Here is a 13,936-nt window from a genome sequence, read left to right on the forward strand (position 1 = left end):
GTGATATAGTGGTACTATGTATGTTGACTCTACAGTCACTTCCTGGGCCTGTGACTTAGGTCTGTATCAGGATCTTTGGATCAATTTGCTCTCCTCTGTCTTTCTCATGGACCGACAACTTCAAAGCCCATCCTCACAGCCCTCTGTCCTGGGAGCCCTTTAGCCTTCACAGTGAGAAACTGTGGAAAGCCATCATTGTTTTCATATTTGATGACAGGCTGGCTGTTGGGAAATGAAGGTAAAGAAAGGAGAGCTCCATCACTGTCCAATTTGCTTTGTTGCAAGCTTCTTAGCTTCGTGTCGTATTTTAACAAAGATTTATAACATGCTGACTGGCTCAGGCCCCAGGGTTCCTAGAAGTTAACAGTGGGGGGAGGGAACAAAAGCTGCTAATAAAAATGTAACATTACATTATGGTAATTAGCATGAAATGTGAAGATTTTATAAATTGCTTATCTGTTTTAATTATTCTTGAGACATCTGTAATATTAATGCACGGATAAAGAACAGTTAATTGGAAAATAAATGAGAGATCTAAATGTATTTTCCCCCCTTGTGTATATAAAGGAAGCCTGGATATTAAATCTTGAACTTCCAAATTATTTCTGTTATATTGTAGAAATGTACAAATTAATCAAACATTTATTACGTAAAACAAGCCTTGACAAATCTCAGTTCTGATGGATTAACTAGTGAAGGAGTTCTAATGCTGAGAAACTGGTGCAGTTTGCTTCATTTTTTGTAATAGTTTCTTTGTGATCACCATCACCAGCAAAATCTCTCTGTAAGTAAGTTTTCCTTAAGTGAAATTGCCCTTATTTTCTTCTACCTTTCACCTATGTGATTCTGCTATACAGACAACAGCATGTTTCAAGCATAAACAAAATGACTATAGGATGACAGTGATTTTCCATTAAGTCTTCTTGGGAGCTACTACAAAGCCAAACTATATGTCCCCACTGCTTGCATATATTAATGTGTTATGTACGTATGCACATGCTTCATCTTTGAAGAATAAATGCAAAAAACAATTAACCATATGGGTAACCAGAGAGATAAAATTGAAAAGATACGAGGAGAATAAAATCTGAGAAATGTAGCAGATAGAGAGATAAACATCTTTAAATCAAAAGTAGGACTTAGAGTTTCTGCTCTGCTGCAGTTTCATGTTTATTAAAAGGATTTATCCTCAAATCATCAAGACTGAGGCCACTAGCTGTTCATTTCTCCTCCATTTATCTTATTGATTTCCAAGTTATGGGGATTACAAAATTCAGTCATGCAAACCCCCCTCCAAAGCGTTTTGCAGACTCCATGAAAAATACATTCTGCAAAAAATATGGAGTTCACTCTTCCTTCTCTCCCACTTCCAACCATCCCCTCCTCTCTAATTTTTCTTGCACTATAATGAGCAAACAGCTAATATTAATCAGGCAATGTCTCTCTTACATAAACATTATTATTTCTTCTGTGACTTTATTTTCCTTTTTTTTTTCTTTTTCTTGGTCAGGGTTGTGAAGGTAATATAGAGAAAATCCTCAGAAAAGCAGAGAATTATAGGAATGATTCCCCCAAAATGAAATCTGACGAAAAGAGTCACTATTACTAAGCCCAATTTCTTTAAGGATCTTCATTGACCTTCGTTTTCCAGTGTTGTATGAAATGGACCGCTTCACATTCCAGGTAAGTATAATAAAGCTCCACATCTTACAGGGGACTTGGAAATGAAGGGGTGAATGTATGGTCTTCCAGATTTCTGCTAGCTGTCTGCTTGGATACCTCCTCAGGGTAAGACACAAGCATAACTGGAGCCCTGTGACAGAAGTGTAATTTGATTCATGGCAAGGGGCTACTTCAGACATTTGGGAACCAGTTTGATCGGATGCCTGTCTGTAAGTGAAAAGACATGATATGAGATCTTCTGTTCAAACTTGCCCCTTGCACTGGATTTTGTGCAGGAAGAAACCAGAACAATTAAAAATGCCCACAAAAATCCCATATGCACACTGTTCCAACACATGGATAGAGCCAACAGTCAGAGGCAATCTGTCTGCTCCCAATCCGTTTGACACTAGGGCTTGGAAAGTGGGCAGTGATCAAGGCAGCAGGATAGAAGAAAAACCCCTCATCTGTGATAGTTTTGTATGCTGAACACATCCATAAGCACCATTTTTCTGATATATGAGTGTGATTTAATAGGCAGTGCAAAACACTAGATGCTGTATGTGCAGACCTAATACAGTGGGGGAGACACATTTTAAATATTGTTATTAATTATATCCAAAGCATCTGAGTAAGAAAACAAAATTAAGATTGAGATTTAATGAAATAGTGAGAGATGCGTTACCTAGCTAGATATTTGAATAAAAAAATGCAAATAAGCGGGAGATTTGAGCAGTGGCTTATGAAAGTCTATTCTTCCTTTTTTCCGTGTGGCTACTTTTGATTTGCCTGCCTGCTTTTTTTCAGGGTTAGCCTAATTATTTTTATTCCCATGTGTAGGATATTGTAAATGCACACAGGGGCTGTAGCACAGACCACGTGTGCATGTTTGCTTGTGCATAGAAATATACATGAATTCACTCGTATACATATGTATGAACTCTTTATTTTTGTGTTTATGTGGATACATATACACATGTGCTCAGTATATCCAATATTTTAAGCCACTCAAGATTTAAGACCACATATTTTCCAGAATGATTCCTTCAGCTATCATTCGCAGCAGTAAGCCTTCTTCTCCCTGCTCTCTCCTGATAAAGCTGCCCTGCCATCACTGACCTGAAATCTCAGCAAGCTGATGGGTAGATCTTCTTTCTGATATGCATTTTGATGAGCCTTCAGTACAAATCCAATCTGGGTTGCAAGCTATCTAATGCATGGCGGGCCTTCTGTTCCTTATTTAATATAACTATATTTTCCTCATTCCATATACTGAATTCTGTTTAAGGGTCTCTGTTCAGCCTAAATTTGAAAACAAAATATACTTCAGCTGATATGAGGAATCTGTACACAAGAGCAAACGAAAAGAAAGAGCAGCACACGCTTTCAGCCATAATTTAGTACACAGATGGTAACGATAGGAGGTGTTGGTTGCAAGAAATGAGTTGTTCAGGAAGATTCGCTCAGCTGAATTTTGATTTTCTTTCCAGCAGACCTCCTCACATGGTATTGTTTATGCAAATATACCCTCTTTTCAAAAAGCGTCTGGCTTCAGAAAAGCCCTGGCAGTAGAGCACAAAAGCTAAGTTGTACAGAAGCTACCAGACCTGAAAAGACAGGCTGAATGGAGCAATGGATGCAATATGCAGTCGGCCAGACAAACAGAAGAACCATTCTTTTCTGGGTACCAGTGGTGTGTGGAGAAGGCAGCCTACCCCAGAGGGAGGAAGAAAAGGCCCTGAGATGGGGGTAACTGCCCTGATCCTATAGAAAAAAAATAAAAGGCTAAAGGGACCAGAGCCAAGCATTATAGATGCAACTATGGTTAAGACTTAAAACTGCTTTAACGCACTTTTAGGACCTTTTGTGCTGCTGGTAACTTTGCCAAGAGAAATTAATTGGAAATTTAAGTTCCTTGTATGTAGGATTGATGGCAACGAGAAAAGTAGAACAGTTCTTACAGTAACTTTCTAACCTCTAATAAAGAGGTTTTCTTTTTGCTGTTAGCTTTAGCAAGTACGGACACTGGTAAATATTTTTTCAACAGACAAAATTTAGCTGAGATGAATTCTCTGTACAGAAATGCAGTTACATGCAGTCACATATGAACAGAAAGAGCAAGTGAGCACTAGTACTAGGATGCTCCATTGCATAATATGCGCATGATAGGAAATACCAGTTTCTTAATCCTATATATATATATATGTATATACATTCAATTTTCATCCACTAAGTGTTTTATTTCTACCAGTAATCTAAAAGCTTGGTATAACCCAACAATTATGCAATGAAAAACCGTTTATTTATGTATAGCACTATATTATAGCTTCGCATTACCTCATTATTTGTTAAAAGCACTATTGTTGGTGTACAATATCTTTGTATATTTCCCTAAATATTTGAAATAATACTTCAAAACACACATCCTCCCCCAAGTTTTTAAGTAAAAAGGTGTTAGCTTTCTAATATATTCACATTTTGCATATATTTTTTCAAGTGCTGCATTTAAGTACAGCAGGTGTGTTTAGTACACAAAACACATACAACCTCAGAAACTTCCAGTGTCATGTTTTATGATAACTGCAAATTCAAAACTGCAGATGCATTTAATCTATTTTGTTTGGTATTTTCAAAGCGTTTCATATGTTATGAAGAAACCATCAGCTCTGTTAAGTGAAATTTTTTGTCAGGTCATTCCTATGTTGAATATATGAATAATGTATTTTTAATTTCAGTATTTCTGGATGCTTGTCTTTTAAATGAAAGAACAAGTCTAGAATAGTTGTTTTAAAGGCCACTCAGAGATAGCATGAACAGCAGAGAGAAAGCATCTTGAATTGCAGTTCTGCAAAATCTGGTCATTAATTCAATCTTATATCTTATTCTTTTTATGCCAGAAAATCTGAAAACTGAGTGCAAGAGAGAATGGCATCATCTGCATTTCAGTGGCCTGCCTTCAATATAAAAGCTATCTTCTTATCTCTCTTTTTTGTCCCCCTACAAGAACTGTAGCAGAGACAAGGCTTTTTTTTGGAGGGTTTGGTGTTAGAGTAAAGGGGTTATTTGCCATCTGCCATCAGCTTGTAGTTTGCATATCAATAAAAAAAATTAATAAACTAATTTCCAGCATATATGATACAGTTAATGTAGAAGGTCCATTGTTAGGGGAGAAATAGTATATTCTTATCAGTGGCTTTAAACAGCTATTCATCATTTCTAAAGGGCAATTATTTGGAATCTATTAAACTAGAATTCATAATACCCCTGCATACTGAATTTTAAATAGAAATCTGTATTTAGAGGAAGGAATACATTAGTATAAGTCATTAGAGCATTGAAAATCCATGACTTGTTCATTTTTCACTTACTTTTTTTTTCCTGAGAATATGAAGCACTGAGGATGTGAGCATTTAAAGAAAAACTTCCCAAAGTTGGTCCTTTCTATGTTCACTTTGTTTCAGATGTTGCAAATAACTGCCGAGAAAGCAACCTATCCAGGAAAAATGTTTCAATTAGCAAACCAAAGGTAAATAGCTAGGTAGATAGATAGACAGACAGATAGATAGATGGGTGCATCTGTATCTAGGTGTTGGACAGCCTAGGATAAAGGACTTGGTTCCAAAATGTTTGCTTAGAATAGGATGAAAACTCATCAAAGGGCAGGGGACAGATATTTCTTGTAAACTGTTTTCTAGTGGGTGTTTTAGTGTGCTGGTTATTCAAAGTTGTTTTTACAAGCCTGGTTATCAATGAATAAAAATAATTGATTTAAAAAAAAAGTAATAGAAAATGATAACAGGACTGGAGAATAGAAACTGTTTATCATCTCAGTGAATGCAAATGAATCTTCTACTGGGAGGCTCACAGACAAGTAAAGCAAGACAAAAATCCAAGTCCCAGTAGAGATAAATAGATAAGCTAAAAATCACCATCTCATACTGCACACAATTTCACAGTAAATCTGGTTTAAGAGATAAAAAAGCACAGCATATGGGTAACTTACATCTGCTTGGGAACTGTGTGAGCACCATTTACTCCAGCAAACACACTGTTAAAACATCACTTCTCATGGGGAGCTGTTCAACACACATGTGCACACCTTATGTATATGCACACACATTCGTGAGTGTGCATGCACATACACTTTTGTACCAAAAAATTTCCTATCAAGAGGTTCAGCCTACTGAATTTGATATATAGGAAACAATTAACCAATAACATGAGCATATGAATGTCATATCTGCTGCTCTTTAGGATCCTGCGACTCACTAATATATAGCCATGATAAAATGACTGTATGGAAGTGAAGGTCATACTTTAGCCTGGTTCTTTCTTATCTTTGCAAGGGTGATGTTGATATTCTGTTTCTGCAGAAACAGAAAGAAATTGCACACAAATGGGGAGGTATTAAGTAAGCTTTCTGGGCTCCCTGTTGCTGCGCTGTGGGTGGGTAGAGAAGACAGACATTGCATATTTCATGCCATGGGTGGGCAACATCCTCAGCAGACCTCCCACAGGGAGAGCATGGCTTCCCCATGGGACCAAGCAACTGCCAGCCATTGGGAGCATTTTAGCGCAGAGGATTGAATGGGCTGAAACTGAGGAAAAAATTTTATGTTCCCTGAAAAAACTAAGCAGTTAATTTATTACAAGCTTTTTTTATTGCCTTGTTAATATAGCTCTTCATTACAGCTTTAGAGAAGGAGACTTACTTGTCACTTTACCCTCTGTGGTTTTGGGTTGGGGAGAGTATGCTAGATGCTCTTAAGCAAGAATGCATTTTTGTCACAAGGAACTTTCCCGAACTGATTTTCTGTGCTGTGGTCTACGTTTCTTTTCACTGTAGGAAGCAAAAGGCCACTGATGTATCATTTGAAGGTGCAGTACTGTGTTAGCTGTCTTGCAAGAACATTCATAAACTAGACTTCAGATAAACTAGATTTCACTAGGTTGGACTTCCCACAGCTGCATTTGTGCTAAGTCTGGCCACTTGTTACCCTGTTTGTAATGCTATTACGGATGCGTGACACATGATCACAGGATGCCTTGATCTAAGATGAAACTTGTATACATGAGAAACTTGCACGAACTTGGCATAAATGGGTCCTAGAAGTATTTTACGAGACATGTGAACTAGCTGCCACAGTTTGATAACATTTAAGCTTTTTCAGTTTGATCATCGTAATGGGCAGATATGTGTTAATATTCAAGGCAAACTCAAAATAATCTGACTACACTTAAATTGCAGTGAAATTTATTATGTAACATATGCCCCACACTTAAGAGAAAATACACAGACACAGTGGGCCTGTGATTCCTTTCTCCTTGTGCTTTGCCACATCAGGACAGACACAGTTCAGGTGATGCGTGATAACAGGGAAACTCAAGAAGATTGTTTAGACATATGTGTTTAACTTAAACTTGATGCAAAATCTCTACTTAGTTTTCAGCATGTCTTCTTTGGGTGTCTCCTAACTTGCTGAAAGGAAGTAAATTTTAAATAACATCAAGTTAATCCAAACCACATTGTCTGGCATAGCAGCACTTGCAGCAGCTTAAAAAAATGGAGCATTAATTAAACAGACAGAAAGAGAAAGAAGGTTTAGAGAGGTCTTTGGTCTAAATGACTTACCTAGAGGCCAAACAACAAGATATTGGATAAGATAATTAAATTGTTGTGGGTGAAAAGCTACTGAGAGCAATGCGCTCTCCTGCAAAGCAGCAGAGTACATGTTCAACCTGAGAGCACAAGAAAGATTTTTGTCTTAAAAGGAACTATTCATGTGGCTTAAAGTAAGGTATGTGAGTAAGAAGTGCTTGCAGAATTTGGTCCAGAGTGCTCATCCCTTTACTAAATCAAACCTAGTGAGTGGCTTGATGTCAGGTCAGTATCATTAGAAGCTCTCAATCCCAATTAGGAAACTTATATAGAAAACAGTTCAGATTGCAAAAGAGTTTATGCTCATGTTTTAAATGCAAGCTTGAAACACATCCAGAAAGCCATGTTCTCCATTAATTGTCATCTTGTTAAGTTTAATACATTAAAGGCTTCTTCTCTGTCTTGTGCAGTGTTCAGCACATCAGAGACAATATCACCACAGAACCATCTACCCTGTCAGCATTACAACTTGTGCAATTAATTGTTACTGAATCTAAATTTAGGTATCAGGGGAGGATATGCTGAGCAAGTGAAAACACAGAAGTAAAATGACATGCCGTGGCTTTGTGGGTATGCAGCTACAAGCCATCACAACAGACACAAGTAAGCTGGTGAATAGACAGAGGTCCTGCACTTGATCATGATTTGCCTGAAAATCAAGGATATATATGATCTAAACCAATGAATAATCAAATAGGCAAGTGAATTTGAACGCCAGAATAAATTCAAGAAATCTCTCTGTAGCAAAAAGATGCTTCAGGAGATAAAGGTCATGTCCAATTGTACGTAAGTGCTAAAGAATGAAAGGAATGGCTTTCTAGTAGTAGAAGATAATAAAATATTCTTATGCCTTCCTATGCACTTTTATTCCAGCTCCAGCTAAATTTATGTGTGTACATACATATATATACTCTAAAGAAATAAGTCATCTTAGTTATGACACAGTTGAGAGATATTGCTTTTCTCTGCACTTTACCTTATTTCACACATGAATCTCTGCCTGCAGATCACACAACACAGAGGATGAGTGAGGGACAGAGGTTGTTCCCTACCAAAAATGTCTGCACTGTGCAAAAAAGGTACTCACTTCCTCCCCTTCCTTCTTTTGGGGTCTTATTTCTAGAGGGTTCATCAAAAGGATTATATGTGTGGAAGAGATGTAAAACTCTTCTTAAATTCAGGGAGATGGCATGTATCACAAAGCAACCCCCTGCTTCCATCCTTCTCCAAACCCAAGAAGTGAGGATAAAGCAGCCTGACAGGATGCATTCTTACTGTATTATCTCTCAAACCCTTATAAAAAGAAGCAGCTGTGTCATAGTTAATACATGATGTAGTTGAAGATATTATTTGTTTGTTAAATTGGAGTATAAACTGCTGTTAAAACATTTTTATTCCTGGGTCTTTACTGTTGTATATTCATAATCAACTCTTTTGGATAGAGTATAGGAAAAGAAGTATAAATCTTCCTGAAATTTACAGTGAAGAGTATAATGCAGTAAGATTTTTCCCTGCTTATGGAATTCTAATAATCAATATTGTATTATGCTCTTACTGGAGTGACTAGCACTAACTAGTAAAGATATTTGGCAAAATAAAATTACTCAGGTAATTTTCTTCTAAACTTTTGGGGTTCTTATGGAAATTCTTCAGGGGGATTGTAGAAAACATTACTCTCTATAGGGTTTTTTTTGTTGAAAATTGAATATATTTCTCAGGGAAGAAAGCCAACCAACAACCAAAAGAATTAAAAGCTTTTACTAACAAGAATGACTCAGACAGGTGTATTTACATATGGATATTGGATATTGATATTATCACATTGGAAGGAACATGCATATCCTTTTTCAGTTACCACTACTGGCTTAGGTAGTGAAATTGTGCTCATATTCCTTTTGTGGAAGGCAGTGCACAGGTCAATCTGTAATTGACACCAGTGTGAATCTTTCTTTGCCAGTGTCTTAACGAAGAGATAAGTCAGGCTGATAACATGTCATAAAAAATACCTTCTTTCCTGTCTGACTTTGGAGACAGGAAACTCTGTTATGTTTTCCAGATGACAAATGTTTGCATGTTTGCATGTTTGTGTTATGCTAAACCCAAATCATCTTAGCAAATTGATCATCTGCATCATAGCTCCAATCTTTGACATTGTTCTTAACGAGAATCAACACTTTGTTTCCATAGCTTAAGCCATGTTAGGTTGCATGTGTTGTAGGTAAACTGGAAAAAAGTAGAGGTCCTGGGACCTACCTTTTTCCCTAGGAAATCTCAGATAGAAATCTTAGAGCACTACCTAAAACTGATGGAGGAAAATTCGTAGCAATTGTGTGGCCAGTTCTTTCAAATTCATTTTAATAGCATCACTACAAAGGAACTTTTTCCTTTGTTGCAGGCCAGGCTGGATAGTTTGTGAACTCACTGAGGTAAGAATAAAGCAAATCTATCCTTCAAGAAACTGAAGTAAAGGTTGTGGTTGGGTAAATGTTTTTCTAAATACACGCAGAAAGATATATAATCCAAATTTCAATTTAGCTGAACGTATCATGCTAGTGTCAATAGATAAACACTGTCTTGTTCTATTTTATTATTATGGACTGCTTAATTTTGAAGAGATTTTGTATTTTTATGTGCTTTCTCAAAAGAAGGTGAATAGAGTTTTCAAGTAGTAGTTACACTCATTAAAAAAAGAAAAGGAGAAGGAAAAAGGGATTCCTTACACTACATGTGATAAGACAACCTAGCACCTACAAGGAATCATGGGTAGGAGACACTTGAAAGTTTCATGAAGAGCTCTTTGGAAAAAAATACCCAAAACAACAAAGGAGAACAAATAGAAATCCCCCATTATTAACTAATATAATTATATGAATTTCAACATGCAGAAAGCACTAGAGATAGTCATGGTTTATTGTTACAGTGAATTAATAACATTGTCATAATGGATAACTTCACATATTCTGGCTGTGTGAAGACCATTAGGGTTTCACAATAACAGAGCAGCTTTAAGATAAAAATAGAAAAAAAATAATTAAAACAAAACAAAACAACAACAACAACAAAACCCACAAACAAACAAACAAACAAAACCAACAAAAAAACAAACCAAACCAAAACCAAACCAAACAAACATAAAAACAAAGCAGAAAAGCCAAACCCACCACCATCAACTTAAATTATTTCTTGAGTGGTGAGCAGTGTAACTCCAGTCTACTGTGGCAGATGAAAGAGCACTCAGAATGCATTTTCTGTTTGTAGGAGATACATGCTTTGCATGCACATCGAAGTGGATTTTAATCTTGCTGATTGAATTTAGGGTGGATACTAAAAACCAAACTCATCACTTTCTCTGCGCTTGATATTTTCAGCAGAAGGAGTGCTAGATAGTGCAACGTCTCCCCCACCTTGAATAAAATAAAAATTTATGGCACCACTCCATTGTCTTTAGCTTCTCATGAGTGCCTACAGAACTTACCACAATTTGGTTTGACTTTCCTCATCATCTCCAAAACAGGTCTTCCCAATCTGTGTCTACAATAATGCATACCATCTCTCAAAGATGCAGATATTCTTTCAAATGTCAAAAATATTGTTTCTCAAGGAATAACTAGAATTCCTCTTCAGAACCTAGAAATTAGTGATATAAGTTTAGTTAATTTGAGTTTAGTCAACCAAGAGACTCGTAATGTGCCAGACTTGTAGCGTTTATGGATTCTTCTGGGAGAAAAAGACGATTTTTTACTTTCTTTTAGGAGAAAAAAAAAAGAAAAAGAATGAAAATGAGCATTTTCTAGTGAATTATCTATTGACATTAAACTTTAATTACTACTTTAAGAAGATGGAAAGGACTTAAACTAATGTACTTATTCCATAGAAGTAATACTTGGTATAGTTATTATGTTAAACACTTTCAAGCATACTAAACTTATTCAGCACTACCGCAATGAATTCAGCATTAGATTGCTGTACACACTGAAGACATCCTAAAAGTATTATATTTTTTGTCTATTGACGTGTCTTTTGCATACATATAATTAAAATACTGAAAGCAACAGAAATGCATTCAACACACTGACCTAGCAGCAAGAAATTCAGGACCTGTACAGCTTTAGGTGTCATGTAAACAGGATTTAAAGTTGGAATTCAGATACAAACCCCACATATTAAAAAACTAAAAAGGCAGGTCTAGGAATAATACTATTATATCATTATATCATTAGGTCATGGTTTTGCCATAGAGGCTGTGGCATCTCCATCCTTGGAGAATTTCAGAGCTCAGTTGAGCAAAGCCCTGAGCAACCTACTCTAACTTTGAAGACAGCCCTGCTTGGAGCAGGGGGATGGACTAGCTGATATTGAGAGTTCCCTTCCAGCTTCATTTACCCTATTATTCACTCAGCAGTTAACCCAATACAATATTAAGAAACAATTGTAAATTCTGAATCTAAACCTGCAATAGAAAAGAACTGAAAAAAATCAAATTCTGTATGTTTTAAAATAAAATACCCCTTTAAAATTTTTTGTAATTGTAGAACTATTTTGATGAATTGAAGTGGATAAGGACTAATATCAGTTTGCACATTTCTAAAAGAGGACTCACTGTTCTCACTGACAGAAAATATTTCATACAAAATTTTTTAAACCATATTCTCCAGTCTTCTACTTTTTCTATAGCAGACCTCAAAGTTGTTTTTTTCTGTACAGTTTTAGTAGTTTTCTTTCCTGAACCTTAGGCCTCAAGGTCACACCAACTTTTAATAACACTGAATTTAATCCAATATTACACGGACCACTTTACAACATACATTTTTTTTATTTTTACAAGTAAATGAAATGTGTCCCTGTTCCTGTGAAACATATGAATTATTCATTTCTCATTGTTTTGTTTTTTTGCAGAAAACTTTATGAAAAAAATTACTTCTTATGAATATCTCGAACATATTGCATTAAAAACCACTATTGGTTTAGGTAATGGAATATGCAGCACTGAATTAAGACTATTCCCCATAGAAATCATTTGCTTTCATTGCACTAAAGAAGAAACAAAAACATTAAGCCCTTTTACTGCCAAGGGTGCTTGCAATCTCCAAAGACATTTTTTTATTAATAGTTTTCAAATTCTGACTAAGAGTGCCACTTCCCTTTGGTGTTCTTTAGTAAATTGCACATTATTTTTCTTTTCATAAGATTCAGAGTATTTTAAGCATCGATGTTTAAGCATCTTATATTTATATGAAATTATATGGGTATTAAAGATTGCAAAAAATGTAAACAATTTGAGAAAACAAATCCCGTATAATCATGAATCATGGGGGAAAGTATGGTGGATTTTATAATTCTGGATTTATCTTTTGTGTCCTGTGCACAAGCATATGAGACACCCTGGATGCAGCCACAAATGAAATATTTGTATTATAGCTGACTTGTGCAAAATTAATGAAAACAACAAGCTGTATGTACCTTTCCATTGATTTACTTGTTTTTGTGCTTTAAGATTTTTCACTGGAGGCTTATCAGTCAGTCCATAAGCCCTGCTAATACTGAGAAGCACTCAAGTGTACTTTACTAAACTGTGGTACAACATTCATAATACTGCATATTATTAAATTAATAATATTATTTTTTTAATAATAATAATAATGCTCCGAAAAACCTGCATTGTATTTTGGTAGCAAACAATTTGTTCTGTAGTCTGCTTTTTAATTGAAATATTCCTCAAGTACAAAGAGGTACCAAGTTAACCTAATGAGGTCAATGAGGCCAAGTTAACCTAAAACAAATAAAAGGATGTAAACGACTGCAGTCTTTCTTTTTGCTTGTCAGTGAGTATATAGGCACATAGTGCTTCTCCTTAACTGGTTGGCTGAGAAGGCAACCAAACATCTATGTGGTCTTTGAGGTATGATGGTGCTTAATGTGAAGGCAAGACCATACCAAGAAAAAATCTCACATTGTCTGGGGAATTTGAAAGCAAAAATATGCTGTTACAGGCTACTCATACACTTACAGGATACTCATACCACCTACTATGAAATCCATTAATGTTACACTTAATTATTCCATCTTATGGCATGCCTGTAAATATTTTAGTAGCTAGTTTTGTGAAGATTGGAAGAAGCATTTGGACAATGCTCTTAGGCACATGATGTGATTCTGTCCTGTGCAGGGCCAGAAGTTTGACTTTGATGACCCTTGTGGGTCCCTTCCAACTCAGAATATTCTGTGATTCTATGAAGTGGCCAATTTAGGCAACATTTTCATTACTTTCTGTCAATATAACTCCATGCACAGCTATTACGATAACTAATCCCCAACATACTTGAAAAATGTGCATCTATACCTTGGGAGTGGAGGCATAATGGATAGTTGTGCTCAGCTCTGCCTGTTATGCTTTTATACCCCAAGGGCTCTTAGGGCCCTTTCAAGTTCTGCTGCACTCACAGAGTCCCAAACTTGGTGTGATTCCTCTTGTTGATGCTTCAGATTCCTAAGGCATCTCTAGAACATCTGGGTGCATCTATATGGTATGTAAGACTGGCTGGCTTCAGAATGTCTCTTACCCTTTAAACCTTCAGTGATCACCCTAATAAGGGCTGCATAGCAATCACAGCATTC

The 13,936-nt window shown here is 36.2% G+C and overlaps 1 long non-coding RNA gene across 4 annotated transcripts in view; it reads right to left on the reverse strand.

Annotated features, from left to right (window-relative positions):
• Nucleotides 1-624: 624 nt before the first annotated feature.
• The window catches only part of LOC135419439 (uncharacterized), a 33,599-nt gene continuing 20,287 nt past the window's right edge, over nt 625-13,936 (reverse strand). For 2 of the 4 annotated variants that reach the window (XR_010432992.1, XR_010432996.1), the window contains exon 4: nt 8,230-11,066. This is a non-coding gene — a long non-coding RNA (uncharacterized LOC135419439). Of the gene's footprint in view, nt 1,891-2,781; nt 2,965-5,030; nt 5,153-8,229; nt 11,067-13,936 lie in introns of those variants that run through there. The other 2 variants (XR_010432994.1, XR_010432995.1) reach the window with 2 other exon arrangements.

This window comes from Pseudopipra pipra, chromosome 1 (assembly GCF_036250125.1).
Source record: "Pseudopipra pipra isolate bDixPip1 chromosome 1, bDixPip1.hap1, whole genome shotgun sequence".
In the NCBI taxonomy this organism is placed as follows: domain Eukaryota; kingdom Metazoa; phylum Chordata; class Aves; order Passeriformes; family Pipridae; genus Pseudopipra; species Pseudopipra pipra.